This window comes from Schistocerca serialis, unplaced genomic scaffold, assembly GCF_023864345.2.
Source record: "Schistocerca serialis cubense isolate TAMUIC-IGC-003099 unplaced genomic scaffold, iqSchSeri2.2 HiC_scaffold_1362, whole genome shotgun sequence".
NCBI lineage: Eukaryota > Metazoa > Arthropoda > Insecta > Orthoptera > Acrididae > Schistocerca > Schistocerca serialis.
The window spans coordinates 356,458-380,564 of record NW_026047583.1 but is presented as its reverse complement, the minus strand read 5'-3'; positions in this window follow the sequence as shown (position 1 = coordinate 380,564).

The window sequence follows — 24,107 nt, the reverse complement described above, 5'->3', positions numbered from 1 at the left end:
CCTTGGCCTACTTGTTTTCATCGGATCTCTTCGCAGCTGTTGCTAGCGGTAGTATTCCCGCAAAGCAGCGCTGCTATTGCCGCCGTTCTGTTAAACAATAGCTTTACCAGTAGTGCATTGTCTTTCTTCTGAAGAGCTATTCCGTTTAGCACGGAAAACTACAGCCTTCGTAGCACTTTTCATCAACATTCACCTCACAAAATAAATCAAAACGAGTTGCCGAGTGCCCAACAGGATAATGGCGTCAAAACAGGAAACAGATCACATTCTGACTGCTTGCAGCGCCATAATTTCACCTGGTGGCGGACAGTGGGACTATTATTTTTTCAGAATACTGCACTAGTGCACTAATTAATGAACGTAACTACGATGTTTCAGCATCCTCTGATGTATTCAGTCCGCACTGCAGAACTCGGAACACCGTTAGTTTAACTGCAACCATCCGGTACTATTTGATCAAACGAAATGATCGGTTGGCATTGATGGCCGGGAGACACCAACTGTGGTAGTTCTGCCACCGAGTTGTAAGTCTTTTCAGGAGACGCCACGCTTGGCGACTTGCGAATCGATAATGATGAAATAATGATGAGGACAACACAACACGCAGTCCCTGAGCGGAGAAAAACCCTGACATGTCCGGGAATCGAGCTTGAGCCCGTTGACCACTCAGTTAAGGTGGCGGACTGGTATTATTCGATAATAGAGTAAAGCAAACGCAATTCCTGCGTCACTGTATGTTTAAATGAGGGAGTAAAAGAAAAAGTGTATAGGTGCGATGAAACGCAGTGGTAACGAAAGACTGGGTAATGTTTTAGCTGGCTGACACCAGTGACGCAGGACGGCAGCTTCTGACTGCAAAGTGGCGTGGGTACGGCCAGCTGTGGGAGGGGTCCTGCAGTACCGCAGCAGCTGATGAATTTCTTTCTTCCCATGAACATCCTCTATTATTAACTAGCTTAGAGTCCACTGCTTCACGCGCGTATACTGTTTGGCCTCCAGAGACTTTTTTATTATTTAACCGGATTTTTATGTTGTTCACAAAATACAACAGCTTCTAAAGCTTTTTACGCTAATTAAGGCCATCTTTTCCGAATGTACTGATGACCAAGAAGCGATTCTGGTCGCTGGAGTCCGAAGTTTTAGTTAAACATGTCTTTTGCGTTCTTGTGGAAATATTTCCATAGCAACTTCAATGCCCTAACGAATATTTCTTTATATCTAGCCGGGAACTGAAATACCAGTTTTATCAATTTAGTTTAAAATATTTTTAATATGACGAAATATTTTCTTAAAGACTTTCATCCCCTATTCCACTTCCTTAGTGGCTGAATTTCCAGAAACACTGAAATCCGTATTTGTTTTTTTTTTTTTTTTTTTATTTCTAAGCGATAATTCAAATTTCTGTTGTCCTAGATCAGGTCTTAAAAATCCTTTAGTAGTCCAGTATTAATTATTTATTTTCTACAACAGTTTCACCCATTGTTTTACCCGTTCAGAGGTTGAATTTCTAAAAATGCTGGAACACTATCTTTCTTTCTGTCTGAGAAACGAAATATGAGTTTTCGTGGTTGTAGCTTCAAAACTCCCTGAAAGCCGACGTACTTTCAAAAACCTTTCATCCCCAAGTTCAACCACTTACGCGTGCAATTTCCGACAAGCCCTTCATAAACGATGTCTAAAGTATTAGATACACAGCCTATTCTTGGCGGTTTGAGCAGGGTGATGATGAGTTAGTCAATCAGTCTGAGTCTACTGCGCTCCCTAAGGAGTTGAATTTGCAAAAAAAAAAAAAAAAAAAAAAAAACTGACGTGCGTCTGTTTTATTTCTGACAGAGACACCAAATGCAAATTTTCATAGATTTAGCTTCAAAAGTGCTTGCACAGTGAAATATTTCCATAAAACCTTTCATCCCCAATTGACCTCCATAGGGACTGAATTTCCAAAAAAAGTGAAACACATATTTTTTTCTTAGTTGTTAACTGAGAATTCAAATTTAAATTTCAATATATTTAGCTTCGAAAATTCTTTCATAATAAAATATTTTCATTAGAATGTCTCATCCTCTGTTTCACCTCCTTAGGGGTTCAGCTACCAAAAACACTGTAACACATAATTTTTTTTTGTTTACAACCGAGAAGTCAAATACCAGTGTTTGTACATGTAGCTTTAAAAATACCTTAGTAGTTCTTTATCAATTATATATTTTCAGACTAAAGCTTTCACCCACATAGGATTAAATTTCCAGAAGTGCCTCAACATGTATTTGTTTATTTTTGAACGAGAAAGCAAATAACGATTTTCCTAAAAGCTCCACACCTTCTCCAGATTTCATGTTTCTATCCTTAGCGGTTTGAGCTGGGTGATGATGAGTGAGTCAGTCCCTTTTGCACGCGGAGAGTACCGTTTATACAGCTCTCCAGTGACGGCGACCCAAATACAGATCGCAGTGGATAGTGACAGACCTACGGTGAGGAAGCGGAGTGCTGTGGCAGCAAAATAGGGGCAGGCGACGGCGGCAGCCTCTATGACACGTGTCACGTGTCAGCTCCGCGACGAAACTGGCATCGCCGACTGAGCTGATGTTCGCCAGCCATGGTCCGTGGCGGCTGTCAGGAGCATACAGGCGCCTCGTGTTGAACGCGGGACGTTCAGAGAGTGGGTGTACTGTCAGGTCACACAGCTTTCTGTGGGAATGTTGTGGCGGCTGAATGTCGCACTGCACTTTTCTGACGCCCCGCTGTTGTTAGAGGCGCCATGTCACGAATTGCCCGGCCCCTCCCGCCGGACGGGTGTTGTCCTCAGCGTAAGTTAGTTTAAGTAGTGTGTAAGTCTAGGGACCGATGACCTCAAGTGTGTGGTGCCTTAGGAACACACACACACACACACATATATATATATATATATATATATATATATATATATATATATATATATATATACACACACACGGATGTTGCAGCGTCTACCTGCAGCAGTAAGTCGGTGACTGACTTGTAAACCACTTGGCTCGTTGCGATGGACTGTCTGAAGTCAGTGGTGCAACAGAAAGTAGGATCTTTGCTTCAACTTGAGGCAACTAAATACATCGAAAACGACGCAGCTTACGACAAAATTTTCTAGGTGAAAGTTACTGCAGGTAAAGCGGACATCTCCCTGTACTACAACTGTCCTCGAGCGAACCACCCCTCCTAGGTGGGCGGGGTCAAATTTGTGTGTTCAAATTGGAAGCACCCAACCCTCATTTAACTACATATTCGAACTCCACGCCATAAAATACGACTACGTACTGGTTACGAACTCACGGCTGCAGAATACTAACGCCAATTCTTTACAGACGAATAGAAAAACTGGTAGAAGCCAACCTCGGCGAGGATCAGTTTGGATGCCGCAGAAATATTGGAACACATGAGGCAATACTGGCCCTACGACTTATCATAGAAGAAAGATTAAGTAAAGGCAAACCTACATTTCTAGCATTTGTAGACCTAGAGAAAGCTTTTGACAATGTTGATTGGAACACTCTCTTTCAAATTCTAAAGGTGGCAGGGGTAAAATACAGGGAGCGAAAGGCTATTTGCAATTTGTACAGAAACCAGATGGCAGTTATAAGAGTCGAGGGGTATGAAAGGGATGCAGTGGTTGGAAAGGGAGTGAGACAGTGTTGTAGCCTCTCCCCGATGTTATTCAATCTGTATATTGAGCAAGCAGTAAAGGAAAGAAAAGAAAAATTCGAAGTAGGTATTAAAGCCCATGGAGAAGAAATAAAAATGTTGAGTTTCGCCGATGACATTGTAATTCTATCAGAGACAGCAAAGGACTTGGAAGAGCAGTTGAACGGAATGGAGAGTGTCTTGAAAGGAGGATATAAAATGAACATCAACAAAAGCAAAACGAGGATAATGTAATGTAGTCGAATTAAGTGGGGTGATGCTGAGGGAATTAGATTAGGAAATGAGATACTTAAAGTAGTAAAGGAGTTTTGCTATTTGGGGAGCAAAATAAATGATGATGGTCGAAGCTGAGAGGATATAAAATGTAGACTGGCAATGGCAAGGAAAGCGTTTCTGGAGAAGAGAAATTTGTGAACATCGAGTATAGATTTCAGTGTCAGGAAGTCGTTTCTAAAAGTATTTGTATGGAGTGTAGCCATGTATGGAAGTGAAACATGGACGATAACTAGTTTGGACAAGAAAAGAATAGAAGCTCTGGAAATGTGGTGCTACAGAAGAATGCTGAATATTAGATGGGTAGATCACCCCAGGGGATCCACAACTCTTTTGTGGATACGTGCGTAGCGAGCACGGGACCCCGAGCTAATGTGGCCTTCCTTCCTTTCCGGGCTGCATACCTTCCCTTTCCACATCCTTCCCCATCCCCCATCTTCGCCCCCCCCCTCACCTCTGTCTCTTTCCATCCCTTTCTCCCCCTCTGGGAGTATGGTTTGTGCCTACATCCGGAGACGGACGCTTGTAAATGTACCGCATTCTTTGCCTTCCTTGCTTCTATGTCTTCATCCTTCCTTTGTCCTTCTCCTTTCCTTCCCTCTCCTCTTTACTCTTTTCTCCGCTGCGGCGTTTGAGACCTCTCTTCTTTCCTTTCCCTTTCTCTTTCTTCCTCCGTGTGCGTGTCTGAAGGCCGACCCATGCACTTCCATGCACAGCCGGTGACGGGGTAACGCGTAATTCCCCACCCCGGGTAGACAGGTAGGACACGTACGTACCCCCTGGAAACGGCCAAGCCCAGGGAGGGGTGATTACCCGAGCTGATACCTTCCGAAAGTGCTGATTGGTCCCTCTGTCCGTTTGTCGGGAGGTGTGACCTGAGGTGTGTACAATCACCTAAGGCGGGAGTGCCCTCAGAGAGGGCCCCCACAAGGGAGGATCACGCTATCGGAGACGCTGGTAATCATGGGGGATTCTTCCGCAATGGTTTCCTCACCTTCCACTATGTCTGCTCACAAACATAAGTTCACTGAGTCTCAGCCACAGTCAGTTCTTCCATCGTTGCCACAGTTCCTTGTTGTTTCTCGGTCTGACGAAAGTCACGACTCCTCCACGGTCAACGCTTTCATTATTCAGAAAGGTGTCGACGCAATTGCAGGTCCTGTAAAGTCTTGTTCCAGATTACGGAATGGCACCCTGTTGTTAGAAACAGTCAGTGCCCTCCAGGCACAAAAATTGCTGCGTACCTCACTACTACACACCTTCCCTGTCCGGGTGGAACCGCACCGTACTTTAAATTCCTCGCGCGGAGTCGTTTATACACGCTCCCTCGATGGATTGTCTGACGAAGAAATTCAGCACTACCTGTCTCACCAGGGCGTAACGGCTGTTCATAGGGTTATGAAAAGGGTTGACGCGAACATCATTCCAACCCGCACTGTCTTCTTGACATTTGACAAAGTTCAACTCCCATCGAAAATCAAAGCAGGCTATGAGATAATTTCCGTTCGCCCTTACGTCCCAAACCCTACGCGTTACTATCGGTGTCAGCGGTTCAATCACACCAGCCAGTCCTGTTCCAATCCGGGCAAATGTGTTACGTGTGGCAAGGATGCCCATGAGGGTGCTTGTCCACCTCCATCCCCTCGCTGCATCAACTGTATGGGTGACCACGCTGCTTCCTCTCGAGATTGTCCCGTTTTTAAGGACGAAAAGCTCATCCAGGAAATTAGAGCAAAGGAAAAGGTGTCGACCTTTGCTGCTCGAAAATTATTCGCCAGTCGACAGCCCACCGTGCCTCAGAAACTAAAATACAGCACTGTCCTTGCTTCTCCTCGGCCAACAAAGGAGGCGGCCACGCAGACTTGCGACCTCACCTTTAGTGCCACGGTCGTCAGATCGGCCAGCGCAAAGATCGCCCGTTCAACCTCACCACTTTCGCCTGCCCACTCTCTGGCTCACCCTTCGTCGAGTTCTGCTAAATTTCGAGCCCAAAAGTCAGACACCAAGACTTCGAAAAAAGAGCATACTCGTGAAGAGTTTTTACGTACGGCAACTTACCAACCATCGGTTCCTCCTTCCTCTAAACATCATACTTCCAAGAAGGCTACAAAGAAACCCAGTTCCTCTCCTTCTCCGCCAAGGCGGGTCCCATCTACAGCACCACCTGGCGGAAATCGCCCTCGGCCGTCTTCTGTGTCGCCGAGGCGCACTGCTGGCGGCCGATCAACCGGCCGATCGCTGGTGGCAGGAGCTGCTCCTAACCAACCTGTGGATCAGGATCTTCTGCCTTCGGCTGAATGCCATTCCATGCTGTCGGTCGCAAGCTCAGAGCAGTCGTTGAGTTGACAGCGACCTTGGTCACATTCCTCCATTTTCTGTTCACCCTATGTCCATTATCCACTGGAATATCCGCGGTATTCGAGCCAATCGGGATGAATTGTCGATCCTCTTACGATCCTACTCGCTGGTCATCTTCTGTCTTCAGGAAACAAAGCTGCATCCCCATGACCGCTTTGTTCTCCCTCATTTTCAGTCTGTCCAATATGATCTCCCCTCTGTTGAAGGCACTCCAGCACATGGAGGACTCATGATTCTTCTCCATGAAACTCTCCATTATCACCCAATCCATTTAAACACTTCCTTCAAAGCTGTTTCCGTCCGTCTTTCCCTTTCCGGATACACGTTCTCTCTTTGTACTGTCTACATTCCATCGTCCACACCAATGGCACGAGCTGATCTCCTTCATCTTCTTGGTCAGCTTCCACCCCCATATTTGCTGGTTGGGGACTTCAATGCCCACCACCCGCTTTGGGGATCTCCATATCCTTGTCCACGTGGCTCACTATTGCTAGACGTCTTCCACCAAGCAGATCTAGTTTGCCTCAACACTGGGGTCCCTACATTTTTGTCTGCCTCCACGACAAATTTATCTCATTTGGACCTTGCGGTCGGTACTGTTCCGCTAGCTCGGCGCTTCGAATGTTCGCCCTTGATGATACACACTCGAGTGACCACTTTCCATGTGTCCTTAGACTGCAGCCTCAACTGCCCTACATGCACCCGCGAGGCTGGAAGTTTGCCCAAGCCGATAGGACACTTTTTTCGTCTCTAGCGACTTTCGATGACCGTCACTTTCCCAGCGTCGACGATGAGGTCACACATATTACCGACAATATTCTTACAGCTGCGGAACATTCAATACCACGCACCTCCGAATTGCCACGGCGCCTCCCAGTTCCTTGGTGGAACGAGGCATGCCGTGATGCAATACGTGAGCGGCGACGTGCTCTCCGTGTTTTCCGCCACCATCCTACTTTGGCCAACTGTATCCGCTATAAGCAGTTCCGAGCGCGATGCCGTCGTGTCATCCGCGATAGCAAGAAGGCAAGCTGGAAATTCTTTATTAGCTCATTTAACACCTTCACTCCCTCCTCGGAAGTTTGGAGTCGGCTTCAACGGTTCTCAGGCGCGCCCAGTTTCTCCCCGGTCTCTGGGCTCACTGTCGCGCATGACACATTAGTGGACCCCGTCGCAATTTCTAACTCGTTGGGTCAGCACTTTGCTGAGATTTCGAGCTCTTCGAATTACCCGCCAGCGTTTCTCCCGAAGAAACGTGCAGCGGAAGTGCGACCTCTTGCTTTCTCCTCTCAAAATCGCGAAAGCTACAATACTGTTTTCTCCTTGCGGGAACTCCAACATGAACTCTCTTCTTCTCGCTCCTCCGCCCCAGGACCGGATGGTATCCACGTCAAAATGTTGCTGCATTTATCAACCCATAGTCTGCGTTACCTCCTTCGCCTTTATAATCGAATTTGGACCGACAGTACTTTTCCCAGACGATGGCGGGAAGCTATCGTCGTTCCTGTTCCGAAACCTGGAAAGGACAAACATCTCCCCTCTAGCTATCGCCCCATTTCTCTCACGAGTAGTGTCTGTAAGGTTTTGAAGTGTATGGTGAATTGCCGTTTAGCTTGGTGGCTGGAATCCCGCAGTCTTTTAACACCTGCCCAATGCGGATTCCGAAAGCATCGTTCTGCAGTTGACCATCTTGTTGCTCTCTCCACTTATATCATGAACAAATTTCTCCGGAAACGCCAAACAGTAGCAATATTTTTTGATCTGGAGAGAGCATACGATACCTGTTGGAGGACAGGCATCCTCCGCACACTGTTCTCTTGGGGCTTTCGAGGTCGGCTGCCCCTTTTTCTTCTCGAATTTATGGCAGAGCGCACATTTAGGGTGCGGGTGAACACTACTCTCTCCCGTACTTTCTCCCAAGAAAACGGGGTACCCCAGGGCTCAGTGCTGTTTTCCATTGCCATCAATCCAATTATGGATTGTCTCCTTCCTGATGTCTCGGGCTCCCTCTTTGTGGACGATTTTGCGATCTAGTACAGCTCTCAACGGACCAGACTTCTTGAACGACGTCTTCAAGGATGTCTCGATCGCCTCTACTCTTGGAGCATCGAAACCGGCTTCCGTTTTTCTCCCAGTAAGACCGTTTGTGTTAATTTTTGGCGACGTAAGGAGTTTCTTCCGCCCTCCTTACATCTAGGTCCTGTCAACCTTCCGTTTTCAGACGTCGCTAAATTCTTGGGTCTTATGTTTGACAGAAAACTGTGCTGGTCCTCCCACGTTTCCTATCTTTCGGCTCGCTGTCTGCGATCCCTCAACACCCTCCGTGTCCTGAATGGTACCTCCTGGGGAGCGGACCGAGTGGTCCTTCTCCGCCTCTATCGCGCCTTAGTGCGCTCCAAATTGGGCTATGGAAGCATAGTCTACTCCTCTGCTCGGCCGTCTATTCTTCGGCGTCTCGACTCTATCCACCACCGTGGATTACGTTTAGTGTCTGGAGCTTTTTACACCAGCCCTGTGGAAAGCCTTTATGCTGAGACTGCTGAACCTCCGCTGTCCAATCGGCGAGCAGTCCTTCTGAGTCGTTATGCTAGCCATCTGTCTTCCATGCCTGCTAATCCAGCCCATGACCTTTTTTTCGACGCCTACTTTGATGTAGGGTATGCAGGCCGCCCCTCCTCCCTACTACCACCGGGAGTCCGCTTCCGTCAACTGCTCCATTCTCTTTCCTTCCGCTTTCCTAAAACCTTCTTGACAACTTGGGGTACAGCACCGCCTTGGCTCCGTCCCCGGATCTGCCTGCTCCGTGACCTTTGTCGATTTCCCAAGGATGGTACGACTTCACTTGTTTATCGTCGGGCATTTGCTGCTCTATGTGCACAAATGACGGACGCCACATTTATTTACACCGACGGCTCGAAAACATCGTTAGGTGTAGGGAGTGCCTATATTGTTGGCGACACCCCAAATCACTTTCGGCTTCCCGACCACTGTTCGGTTTATACTGCGGAGCTTTACGCTGTTCTCCAGGCTGTCCACTACATCCGCCGCCATCAGCGGATACAGTACGTTATCTGCTCAGATTCTCTCAGCTCTCTCCTCAGTCTCCAAGCTCTTTATCCTGTGCACCCTCTGGCCCACTGGATTCAGGACTGTCTGCGCTAGCTCCACCTGGGGGGCGTCTCGGTGGCGTTCCTCTGTCTCTCGGGACACGTTGGTATCTGTGGAAATGAGGCTGCCGAAATTGCAGCCAAGGCTGCAGTCTCTCTTCCTCGGCCAGCTATTCAATCGATTCCCTTCGCCGATCTACGGAGCGTTCTATGTCGACGTGTTGTTCATTTATGGCGCACGCATTGGTCGACACTTACCCATAATAAATTGCGGGACATGAAAGCTCTTCATTGTGCTTGGACCTCTTCTTCCCGAACGCGTCGTCGTGAGGAGGTAATTTTAACTAGACTCCGGATAGGGCACTGTCTTTTTAGCCATCGACATCTTTTAAGCGGCGATCCTCCCCCACTCTGTCCCCACTGCTCTCAGCTGTGGACGGTAAGACACCTTTTAATTGAGTGCCCCTATTTTAATCCGTTACGCTCTCGTCTACAGCTATCGCCCGATATATCGTCGATTTTAGCAGATGACACACGCTCAGCCGACCGCGTTCTCAAGTTTATTAGCGCCAGTGAAATGACGTCAGTCATTTGAAGCTTTTTTTGGGGACAACTAACCCCTTTCTGTAGTGGATTTTTAAGCCTTCCTTCTGCTTTTAGTTTCTCCAATTTTATGACTTTCGTTCCCATTGCTGCTGGTATTCAATTTCGGCTTTTTACTGTTTCCTAAGTCACGGACCGGGCGCTAATGACCATAGCAGTTTTGCGCCCTAAAACCAAAACAAAACAAAAAATAGATGGGTAGATCACATAACTAATGAGGAGGTATTGAATAGAATTGGGGAGAAGAGGAGTTTGTGGCACAACGTGACAAGAAGAAGGGACCGGTTGGTAGGACATGTTCTGAGGCATCAAGGGATCACAAATTTAGCGTTGGAGGGCAGCGGGGAGGGTAAAAATCGTAGATGGAGACCAAGAGATGAATACACTAAGCAGATTCAGAAGGATGTAGACTGCAGTAGGTACTGGGAGATGAAGAAGCTTGCACAGGATAGAGTAGCATGGAGACCTGCATCAAACCAGTCTCAGGACTGAAGACGACAACAACAACAACAACAACAACTGGTTACTCAACCCATTGTTTCCCATTCACCGTAGATGGCACTGTAATCGGCAGATAGCGAGTGTGCCTGCTTTGGCAATTAAGAACGGACGCACTTGATTCTATATTTCAGTTACGCCGTAACTGTAAAACTTTCAGCTGTAATGGTTGGTGCCTACGTTCAAACTTTACTTTAATTCTTGTATGTGATATTACAGTGTAAATAACAAGACTAGACATTGACATGTCTGGTAAAGAAGCTACTTGTACGGTAACATGGTTTTCTGTTCCTTACGGTATTGACTATGGTGTGTCCTAAAACCAATCCGAATGCTTGATTACGGTGACCGGCGTCGATCCCCGCCCTCAGGGTGAATGATTTGGATGCATGTTTCTATCCTCCTGCCGTAACTCTAGCATTGGCCGTTAAGCTGCTACTGTTGGAATAGAAACCACAACCAGCATAATACTGTAGGATGACCATAATGTGATGGTGACTGGCACACTTGCCGTGGGTAATTACTGAAATCAAGTATCCCAATGGTGAGAGGCAACGCGACTTACCGACAGCAAGCATCCCAGTGGTGAGTAACAAGGGGACTCACCGATATGAAACATTCCAATGTGAACAGAATACTATTAAATTCTCCTATTTGGTCATTGATCTCGCTAATCGTACTTTGTAAGAGGACATTATAATGGCTAACCATATTGTACTGTACAATACAAATTCGCAACACCAAAGTAAATTTCGAACTTAAATATCAACCGTTTGAGTACACAGGTTTACATTTACATCGTAAAAGAAATGTAGAACCAAATATGTCGGTTCTTAATTGAAAAAACAGACATATCTCGTATTTGTCAATCACAGTCCCATCTACCACTTATGGAAAATATTTGTCTGTTTAAACCTTACGTATTTTTGCCGTAGCATCTGAATCTGCATTAAGAATGGGTGGTCCCCATTTGAAAATACAAAGTTGACTCCCTCCCCCGTCTCCCCACCTTCACCATTACCACCACCACGCATGCTGGAGGGGTGGTTTGGAAGCAGCCAGTTTTAGCAATTATGACGCATTTCCTCGTTACATAGTTCACCCGAGAGGTAACAAAGACCAACAGAAATGCACTGATCAGTGAAAACATTATGACTTCTAGCGTAATAGCGAGTTGATTCAAATCTGGAGCAGCCATTAGGCGTAGCATGTCTTCTAGAAGTGCTTGGTAGGTTTTCGAAGGAATTTGATGCCAAATGTCTACACGCAGGACACGAAGTTCCCATGATTTATGGTCCCGGTGGTTTTTTAACCGCGGATTTGCCGCCCTATAGCGTCCTAAACGATTTCTATGTCGTTCAGATCGACGAATTCGGTGACTAGGAAAACAATTCTGGTCTTGTCACGTGGGCAGCTATACTACTAGAAGATACCATCGTCGTCGGGGATGAAGTTAAACATTTGCACACCCCTGGATGCAGCACATATTGATAAGCCAGAACATTATTAGTACCTGCTAAATAAGATGACTGACGACCGCTGCAACGTATTCAGCATTGCTTCTGCATGACGTTGATTGGACAAGTTCTTGGTACTTTTTCGGAGGTATGTGAACCCAAATGTCCACGTGTAGGTCACCCAATTCTCGTAAATTACGGACGTGGATGCGGAGCTGGGATCAACTACTGTCCCGCATGTATTCCTTCGGATTCGGATCAGGCGATTTTTGAGACCAAAACGTCAACATGTGACACTACCGGCACTTAGCAAATTGGCAATCGCCGGTAATGTTTAACTAGAGTGAAGCGTTTAGCCTGACGGTGATTGTACCAAATGACAAGGAATCGGACTAGAAGTTCGTAATCGTGAAATTAGTGAAACAGTAACAACAGCAAAGCCAACAAGTTTTTAACTTACGTTCTACTAATACGAAAGTAAACTGTAATTATACATACATGCAGTCGCTAGCCTAATTAGGTAATTCTGTCGAGGTATATGGCAAAGCGGAAATAAACTTCACCTAAGAAAGCTAACGTCACTTGATAAACTAACAAACTTCTTCTGACACAGTTATTCTTAATTTTATACAGCAACTTGCCCTAGCAAACAACACAACACCTGATCCTCATGAACATAGAGTGGCCAATAAATGCAGCAGTTCACAATGTCTCACAATAACACTTACTATTGGCCAAAACTACTACGCATTATAATGAAGAATTTCAGAAGGGCATATGAACCTACTTACGAAGTCCGATTGGCAGTTAGGATGAACTACTATTATTTTAATTAACTTTCACAAAAAAGACCATGATTTGAAACAGTAGCGATTACTACGGACTTCAGGAATTTGAACATGAAGTTACTCTATACAAGTGGGCAGTACAGCTATTATTTATAAGAAAAGTTTGGTGCAGAACAAATGATTGTACTGAATGCTACACTTTCTCAGAGGAAGTTTTTTTTTTCACTTATCACAGAACTGTAGTCGCTTATTGGGTAGCCGAAATTGGTACGGTCTGAAGAACCATGTTCAAATGTTAATAGTAACACGACAATTAAAATACATGGCAAATATAGGGTGAATCAAAAAGAATACCACAACTTTAAAACTGTGTATTTAATGAAAGAAACATAATATAACCTTCTGTTATACATCATTACAAAGAGTATTTAAAAAGGTTTTTTTCACTCACAAGCAAGTTCAGAGATGTTCAATATGGCCCCCTCCAGACACTCGAGCAATATCAACCCGATACTCCAACTCGTTCCACACTCTCTGTAGCATATCAGGCGTAACAGTTTGGATAGCTGCTGTTATTTCTCGTTTCAAATCATCAATGGTGGCTGGGAGAGGTGGCCGAAACACCATATCCTTAACATACCCCCATAAGAAAAAATCGCAGGGGGTAAGATCAGGGCTTCTTGGAGGCCAGTGATGAAGTGCTGCTTGGCTATCAGCTGCAGACAGTGCTTGAACCAATTTCAGACGATAAGGTTTCATAACTAACCTTTTTCGTAGGACTCTCCATACAGTTGATTGTGGAATTTGCAGCTCTCTGTTAGCTCTGCGAGTCGATTTTCCTGGGCTGCGAACAAATGCTTGCTGGATGTGTGCTACATTTTCATCACTCGTTCTCGGCCGTCCAGAACTTTTCCCTTTGCACAAACACCCATTCTCTGTAAACTGTTCATACCAACGCTTAATACACCACCTATCAGGAGGTTTAACACCATACTTCGTTCGAAATGCACGCTGAACAACTGTCGTCGATTCACTTCTACCGTACTCAATAACACAAAAAGCTTTCTGTTGAGCGGTCGCCATCTTAGCATCAACTGACGCTGACGCCTAGTCAACAGCGCCTCAAGCGAACAAATGTACAACTAAATGAAACTTTATAGCTCCCTTAATTCGCCGACAGATAGTGCTTAGCTCTGCCTTTTGTCGTTGCAGAGTTTTATATTCCTAAAGTTGTGGTATTCTTTTTGAATCACCCTGTACTTTTAGTCATATCTTTAAATATAACGAATAATGCGAAATTAGCTCAACAGTTAACAATGGATGCAGCAACTAGTCTCTCATTGGACTCAGTGAAACTGCCTTTGTAAATGAGTAGACAGCTTCAAAAAGTACTTAAAAAACACATATACATAGAAACAAATAATTTAATGTTTACAAACCTGTTCAAAGTGAAATAATACAGCTATCTTTTTATAACTTCTACTTACAGATAGCCATAAGCATTATCACTGATTTATGGCAGCTTCTTATTTAATGAAACGTTTGTTTATAAACGCACTTTATGAAACTTTAAGATGAAAAAGTATATGGAGTAAATCATTTACTTCTGTACAGAAAACTAACCAAACTTCATACTTCACAAAGTTAATAAAAACTGCAAAATGTCTTACTGCTAAAATTGTCAGTTTGCTAAAAACAGGATACTCGGAATTAATTAAATTGGAAAGGTCCCTGTCTAGGAATTTGACTGGGATAATCGCGGTTGTGTACACGTAAGTTAGAGGTTCCACAGAATGTTATTGTTTAATACATAATACTTGGTTCATTGGCTGTTCATATTTAAATAACAGCTCTGCTCAAGGTGGTGGCGCTTGGGGCAAATTACAGTAGCTATAAAATTGGTGGTAAAACAACCATGTTTCTTGACGTTAACGACTCCCTAATATAAGTCTTCTTGGGGTTGTAAATTTAACTGAACAGAGCCAATAATGATACAATGGTCGATAGGACACACAACATTCCATGCAAGGTTAATTTACATGCTCGAAAGCTGCTGTTGCCTTACTTTATACATCCCAATTAGCCACAATACCTGACCAACATCGCCGCTGATGTTTCAAAGGAATGACACATCCCTTTCCCTTGACTCCTTTGTAATGGACACCAGGAACGTGAAGTCCCTCGTTCTAGTCACGCGGTTTTCCTATGTGTGGCCGAGGGAAACTTTTCCGACACACCGACGCTCCGAATCTACACTAAAATGCCCCAGGAGGTGCCTTAATGGCCGTTAAGGAAGCCATCCCTTTCCTTGGGGCGTTGACTTCCACGTATTTCTGGATCGGAAAGAACAGTGCGCATTGCAGGGAGCAACAGAATGACAATCTTGAAAACGTTTGACACTTTCTGATGCCCTCATACGATTTAGCCCGTCTCTAAGGACATCGTGGGGCTGCAGCCCCATTGCATGTGGTCTGTCCCCTTTGGTGTGTAGTACGATTGCGATTTTTGTTCTAATATACGAGGTGGGTCCACCAGAGACCATTCAATAACATGCGACGACATTTGAACGTGATTAAAAGCAGCAACGAGAGTTAATGCTTTTTCTGCCCTCCTTTATCTCATGCTCCTGTGATCATGGGGAGGGTGTATGCAGAGCTGACACCTGCACGAATATTAGGGGGACGAAGGGTCCGTCTAAAATTGCAGTTCGCCATCACCCATGTTACCATCCATGCAACGAAGTTGAGCACTTTAAAAATGTACTTGTAAAGAGACTTTGACACACATTGAGCTGTGTGGCGCTCCACTGCTGCTGTGTCGCATCTTGCAGGGTTTCAGAACCTAACTCATGCTCTTAGCTCAATAAGCGCCGAAGTTTCTGTAGAGGTGCAATTCCAAAATGTTCAACATTGATGAGCAAATGTCGCACCGTCAGTTATGACGCCCACAGGGATTCATGAAGCATAATGACAGAAAAAGCATTAACAACTTTTTCTGCTTTTGATCTGTGTCAAATTTCATCGAATGGTATTGAATGGTCCCTTCTGGTTCCGTCTTCTATACCAGAGCAGAATTTTGCTGTCACTTTATACTCCATATGGATCAGATCGCAGCTATTCGATTGCAGCCCGAGGGTGTGCTTTGAGACGGGTTGAAAGGTCTGCTGGCTGTCATTATTGTCGAATGTTGCTGAGAACGTCGCCCTGTTGCTGATGGCACTATGAAATGTCGTTTCTGGCCGCGAAATACGTAGGGAATCGACGCCTCAAGAGAAGTGGTGGTAGTCTTTTATGTCGATTTTGAGCGGCATTGTGTCTGAAATGTTTTCCTCGGCCACTCGTAAGAAAACCTCGTCATTTCAACGCTGTGCCCTTTGGCTCTTCCATCCAACGCAGAGGTATCGTAAGAAGGGATGAAATGTGAGTAGAAAGGGGTGTAACGACCTTCCAATCCTGTGACACGTCGACCTCAGCGTTGAGCTGAACTGTGGTCACATTTGGCGCCAATGTGGCTTCACTAATTTACTTTACACGTCACATGAATTTCTCAGCACTGGACTTTTCTTCACCTGTGTCGATACCATGTTGTCTGAAGTGTCACGAAGCCCAAGGCTGACGTCGCAGGGTGCCAAGGTTTTGCACCACTACAGAGGTGGGTTGTAGGTACCTTTCAGCCAAATGTCAAACCTCAGCGTCGGAGTGGGAGGCAATTGAGCGGTTTCATAACAGTAACCTATAATTGTGTTTACAGTGTACTTTCCTTACAGCTTCACCTTGTTGCAACGCCACGTATTTGTTTTGCAGTGAGCATGGTCTTTTCGCATCTCAGAGTAACTCAACGCCAATAGTAAAGCGCACAACAGGACTTATGAAAAACGTAATTACTCCTGATGCAGCACCTTGCATATTTTATTCATATTTTTTGTTCTAATTAGTATCACCCAGGCCTATTCACTTAATGGACGGCTAATTAAGATATTATCATAATTCGCATTAAATCCACGTCATTGCTAGCGGTCAAGCCAGGAATTGTATTTAGCTGTCCACTTGGGTTTGTGAGAAGCAGTATTCTTACTTTTCGGCCCATCAGACTTCCTGAGAGTGAAAAGGTGGACAGCCCCAAGCCTCCAGCCTTCGGCGCGTTCATAAATCTGTTGAGTGTGTGGGAGCGAGGGCGCCCACCCCCACGCTCTTTCCAAGTCGCGACTTGCCATGTATCGCACCTGACGGTGATGCGACAGGGAACGTAAAAGCATTCGTGCCGAGGCGAGATGCCCTGCAGGAATTTCTTCCTTTCCATTAAGATAATGGAACCTTGAAATTCGCCGTGGGAAACGCAGAACACGGTGCCTTGAGGGACGCTAAGGAATGCAGCTAGAAAGTTAGTTTTTAGTTTCCCGTGTTTCCACACGCAGATGGGTCCGGGACGCTATTGACAGCCTGTCAGCCAGCACAAACTCTGCCACGAGTACCGGAAGTTTATTCCGTGACATTCGGCTAGCAGTGCTTTTATGTGGAGTGATTCAGTGGCCGCGATACTTCGTGGAGTTAATCGTTTCATTAACCGCAGTTAGTTGGCAGATTTGAAGCATATATTTTGCATCTCTGTATGGTGTCTGTCCTTACGTGTTATCTCTCCAGCAGCACTTTCTGATATGCTCTTCGCTTGACCATTGGCGACTTCCCTTCCGCGATCCCAAAATGGTAGCAATATCGGAATTAGACACAATTGTCTCTTACCTTACATTCATTGTTACCAAATAAATGTTCAAATGTGTGTGAAATCTTATGGGACTTAACTGCTAAGGTCATCAGTCCCTAAGCTTACACACTACTTAACCTAAATTATCCTAAGGACAAACACGCATACCCATGCCTGAGGGAGGACTCGAACCTCCGCCGGGACCAGCCGCACAGTCCATGACTGCAGCGCCCTAGACCACTCGGCTAATCCCGCGCGACCGTACACATCGGTATCACCTTGCTATTGTCATCACTCACCCGGTGCACAGTTGGTCGATAGCATAACGCACGTCCGTTCTGTTTTTCGCTATAACCGTTTTGTGCAGCACGGCAGCAAACCAGCTATGGAAAACCTTGCTCAAGTGTAAAGCAGGGACAAGCAACTATGCGAAGCACATCATACTGTAAAATTTACGTGACTGTGTTTCAATAAGTGCAATGCTGTGACACTTGATTGCAAAATAAAACTTAAGTAAGAGGACGTTGAAAGAAACTGAACCTACTGAAGAGACTAGCATTTAAAACGTTGTTTTATGAAACTGGCTTCTAACGATTAGAAAAACATAAAAATGGACATCGAGGAAAGAATAGCAGTGGGAATGAAATGCATGCATTCCCTCAGAGAGAAGCTCGGCTCTAAATCGATTTCAGTGAACACTAAGATGAGAATCTACAACACAGTGATAGGCCCAGCAGTAATGTACGGCTCAGATACATGGAGCATCACTAAGCGAGTGGAGGAAAAACCATGAATATTTGAAAGAAGAATAATGAGGAAGATATGGGGACCAGCTTTAGATAACGGGCAATGGAGGAGGAGGACAAACGAGGAAATCTACCTTCTGATGCGACAACCAACTATCCTACAGACGATAAAGACCACAAGAAGACAATAGGTGGACCATGTAGCCCGCATGCCAGATGGAAGACAGGTGAAGATGGAACTACAGGTAAAACCAAACACCAAACGACCCACTGGATGACCAAGGCAGCGCATCATGGACGACCTGGCGTAGGACCTAGCAGCCCTGGGAATTGAAGACACCTGGAGGAATCGGGCACAAAACAGGAACGAATGGCTGGATATCTATTTATCTATCTTTCTATCTATCTATCTATCGATGTCTAATGTATGTTTAATAGAAAAATGTATAGTATAATGTGTAAGGAATAATGTGTATAGAATAATGTATATAGAATAATGTGTACAGAATAATGTATGTTTAATAGGAAAACTGTATACACTTAAGAGGCAAAGATACTGACACAACTGCCCAATATCGTGTAGGGCCCCCGCAGCACGCACAAGTGCCGCAACACGACGTGGCGTGGACTCGTGAAGTAGTGCTGGAGCGAACTAACATCATGAATCCTGCAGCGCTGTCCATAAATCCATAAGTGTACGATGGGGTGGAGATCTCTTCTGAACAGCATGTTCCAAGGCGTCCCAGATATGCTTAATAATTTTCATGTCTGGGGAGTTTGGTAGCCAGCGGAAGCACTTAAACTCAAGAGCATGTCCCTGAAGCCACTCGGTAGCAATTCTAGATGCGTGGGGTGTCGCATTGTCCTGCTGGAATTACTAAGTCCGTCGGAATGCACAATGGACATGAATGGATCCAGCTGATAACACAGGATGGTTACGTACGTGCCACCTGTCAGAGTCCAATCTAGACTTATGACGTGCCCCATATCACTCCACCTGCGCACGCCCACACCATTACAGGACCTCCACCAGCTTGAATAGTCCCCTGATGACATGTAGGGTCCATGGTTCGTGAGGTTGTCTCCATAGCCGTTCACGTCCATCCGATCAATACAGTTTGAAACGAAACTCTTCCGACCAGGAAACATGTCTCCAGTCATCAACAGTCCAATGTCGGTGTTGACGGACCCTAGCGAGGCGTAAAGCTTAGTGTCATACAGTCATCAAGGGTACACAAAATGGGCCGTCGGCTCCAAAAACCCATATCGATGATGTTTCGTTGAATAGTTCGCACGCTGACATTTGTTGATGGCCCAGCATTCAAATCTGCAGCAATTTGTCGAAGGGCTGCACTTCTGTCACGCTGAACGATTCTCTTCAGTCGTCGTTGGTCCCGTTCTTGCCGGATATTTTTCCAGCTACAGCGACGTCGGAGATTCCTGATGTTCACGATACACTCGTAAAATGGTCGTACTGGAAAATCCCCACCTCATCGCTACCTCGGAGATGCTGTGTCCCATCGCTCCTGCGCCGGCTACAACACGACGTTCAAACTCACTTAAATCTTGAAAACATGTCATTGTAGCGGCAGCAACCGATTTAACAACAGCGCCTGACAGTTTATGTCTTATATAGTTGTTGCCGACCGCAACGCCGTATTCTGGCTGTTTACATTTCTCTGAATTTGACTACGTATGCCTATAGCAGTGCAAAATACCCTCCTGGAAATTGAAATAAGAACACCGTGAATTCATTGTCCCAGGAAGGGGAAACTTTATTGACACATTCCTGGGGTCAGATACATCACATGATCACACTGACAGAACCACAGGCACATAGACACAGGCAACAGAGCATACACAATGTCGGCACTAGTACAGTGTATATCCACCTTTCGCAGCAATGCAGGCTGCTATTCTCCCATGGAGACGATCGTAGAGATGCTGGATGTAGTCCTGTGGAACGGCTTGCCATGCCATTTCCACCCGGCGCCTCAGTTGGACCAGCGTTCGTGCTGGACGTGCAGACCGCGTGAGACGACTCTTCATCCAGTACCAGACATGCTCAATGGGGGACAGATCCGGAGATCTTGCTGGCCAAGGTAGTTGACTTACACCTTCTAGAGCACGTTGGGTGGCACGGGATACATGCGGACGTGCATTGTCCTGTTGGAACAGCAAGTTCCCTTGCCGGTCTAGGAATGGTAGAACGATGGGTTCGATGACGGTTTGGATGTACCGTGCACTATTCAGTGTCCCCTCGACGATCACCAGTGGTGTACGGCCAGTGTAGGAGATCGCTCCCCACACCATGATGCCGGGCGTTGGCCCTGTGTGCCTCGGTCGTATACAGTCCTGATTGTGGCGCTCACCTGCACGGCGCCAAACACGCATACGACCATACTTGGCACCAAGGCAGAAGCGACTCTCATCGCTGAAGACGACACGTCTCCATTCGTCTCTCCATTTACGCCTGTCGCGACACCACTGGAGGCGGGCTGCACGATGTTGGGGCGTGAGCGGAAGACGGCCTAACGGTGTGCGGGACCGTAGCCCAGCTTCATGGAGACGGTTGCGAATGGTCCTCGCCGATACCCCAGGAGCAACAGTGTCCCTAATTTGCTGGGAAGTGGCGGTGCGGTCCCCTACGGCACTGCATAGGATCCTACGGTCTTGGCGTGCATCCGTGCGTCGCTGCGGTCCGGTCCCAGGTCGACGGGCACGTGCACCTTCCGCCGACCACTGGCGACAACATCGATGTACTGTGGAGACCTCACGCCCCACGTGTTGAGCACTTCGGCGGTACGTCCACCCGGCCTCCCGCATGCCCACTATACGCCCTCGCTCAAAGTCCGTCAACTGCACATACGGTTCACGTCCACGCTGTCGCGGCATGCTACCAGTGTTAAAGACTGCGATGGAGCTCCGTATGCCACGGCAAACTGGCTGACACTGACGGCGGCGGTGCACAAATGCTGCGCAGCTAGCGCCATTCGACGGCCAACACCGCGGTTCCTGGTGTGTCCGCTGTGCCGTGCGTGTGATCATTGCTTGTACAGCCCTCTCGCAGTGTCCGGAGCAAGTATGGTGGATCTGACACACCGGTGTCAATGTGTTCTTTTTTCCATTTCCAGGAGTATATATATATATATATATATATATATATATATATATATATATATATATATATTCTTACAAGTCTAATTTGACAAGAATGAGACAAGTAGCCGGCCGTGAACATATAGTAGGAACCATTTTCACGGTAAACCTGCATCACAACGACTGCATTGGCATTAGAATCCCCGTCCTCCAGAGTACAAGGACAACCTGTTCATAAGAACACATCCTTCTTCGGGTTAACTGTGTATCTGTTATTGTGGGCACCATGTACTAACGGTGCAGAAGACAGCACGAACGAAATCGTACAACAATATCTGAAGAAAAGTTGAGGCTTTTAATTTTAGAAGCGATAAAGTGCGAAACTCTAATTCAGTATAGTCATGAATCTTGCCATAGTGCACCATAATTGCGATATGAAACTGTAGTCGGTATCTTTAACTGCGTGAAGAGCAGTTAGACACTCCCGGATAGTGAGTATCTCAGCCTCTTTTCGCTGGACACGTAGGTCTATATCTAATACCAGCAACCCTTACCCCCTCCCTACTACTAACCTTTAAAGAATCGAACCCCCATGTACAAAACAGCTCAGTTTCAAGAAAACTTAATTTATCACGTATATCATTGATAATGTCGTGTTACCTTCCGAACTATGCATCGTACATATACTCTTGCCAGTACATTCAGAGGTATATTTGGATTCTGTGCGCAGAGTATCAAAATATTTTGTGGATAGAGTTAATAGTAGCGAAGTAGTAAATTAAGCAGTCAGGCCCGAGTCAGAAGTTTTAGTGTATGAACAGTGAAAATGTAGGGATAGATACAGCTGCTTCCTTCCATTACTTTGTGTTGGGATGGGCGGGACGGCGTGAGGAGGGGGGGGGGGCAGGGGGAAGTCAAAGAGAAGAAGTTTCAGAAAAGTTTCGAGTTACATATTTCTAATGTTTGCTGAAAGTCACTAAGTGCTCCAGTTGTCAAATACTCGGCGAATATAGCCTGGGTGATGTGTACGCCATGAGTTACGCTACCAGAAGACGTAGTCACACTTTATAGCTCTGATACTTGTCTTTTTGTGTCCACATAAGACAAATATAAAAAAATTTAACTGTTAAGACCATCTAAAAAACTATGGGTAGCCGCAGTAGCTGTTAACACGTCCTTTAGTACAGAATCTTACTCGAGCCGTTTCGCTATGATTTAATCGCATTTTCAGGTGTATACGAGGTCCGTTCACAAATTTCCGGAACATTCATAATTTCGTGCCAATGGTGTTTTGGAGCGAAATGCGGTTGGCATCCTGACACACGCCTCTGTTTAACGTGTAACTGCCGGAAGTTTCGTTATTGTAAATCTGTTAGTTCTTGTACAGTGCTGTATTGGGTTAAGAGTTGTGTCGCACAGTTTGCGAGTTTGAAAATGTCAGAGTTACAGGCGCAACGCGTCTACATTCACTTTTGCGTGAAACTCAAGAAAACCTGTACAGAGACACACCAAATCATGCAGGAAGCCTGCGGTGAGGTATACTCGGTGCCACGAATGGTTCACGCGGTTTAAAATCGGCCGGGTGGAAGTTAAAGACTACCCTCGTTCAGCACGCCCTTCCACTTCTACCGACGACACTCACGTCAGGAATGTCAACGAAATTGTGCATGCCAATTGAGAGACTGCAGAAGAATGTAAGATTACAGTTGGATCACGTAATCAAATTCTGACACAGCATCTTGGAATACATCGTTTTGCCACCAAATTCGACCCACGGGTCGCGAGTCAAGAACTTCAACTCACAATCTGTGAAGAGCTATTGGATCGCGCAAATGAGAACGAGATGTTGCTTAAGAAAATCGTAACTGCTGATGAGACGTTGGTCTACGGTTATGATGTTGAGACCGCGGTTTAGCCTTCACAGTTGGTCTGGAAAGGCTCTCCAAGACCAAAATATCTCGTCAGTTCATGTCAAATGTCAAAAACATGCTGAAAGTTGTATTCGACTTTGAAGGATTATGTCATCATGAATTAGTGCCACAGGGAAACTATTAATCTATGGTACTGTCGGGACGTGCTGTGACGCGTGAGAGAAAATGTGAGAAGGAAACGACCTGAAATGTGGCGAGATAAATCATACCCCTTTTGTTGTGGATTGGCAAGAAAGCCAATCCACAGTGACGGGTAGCCGAAAGGCACGCGTTTAAGCTCACGCAGGCTGGCGTGAGGTCTGGAACAGGTAAAGTAATTGAGACTAGCAAGTAAAGTACGTAGCTTCTTGAGTACTTAACTTTAATCCATAATTGGTGAACATCGGTCGGACGGTACATGCATCACAAGATAAATAGCAAATGATAATGGCGCCTTGCTAGGTCGTAGCAAATGACGTAGCTGAAGGCTCTGCTAACTATCGTCTCGGCAAATGAGAGCGTAATTTGTCAGTGAACCATCGCTAGCAAAGTCGGCTGTACAACTGGGACGAGTGCTAGGACGTCTCTCTAGAACTGCCGTGCGGCGGCGCTCGGTCTGCAATCACTGACAGTGGCGACACGCGGGTCCGACGTATACTAGCGGACCGCGGCCGATTAAAAGGCTACCACCTAGCAAGTGTGGTGTCTGGCGGTGACACCACACCTTTCATAAAGATAACGCACCGCACATTCATCCCTGTTGGTGCGTGACTATTACACGGAAAGCAATATCACTGTGCAACCTCATCCTCCATACTCTCCGGACCTGATCTCGGCTGACTTCTCTCTATTTCCAGAGTTGAAAACCCCATTGAAAGGACGAAGGTCTGCAACG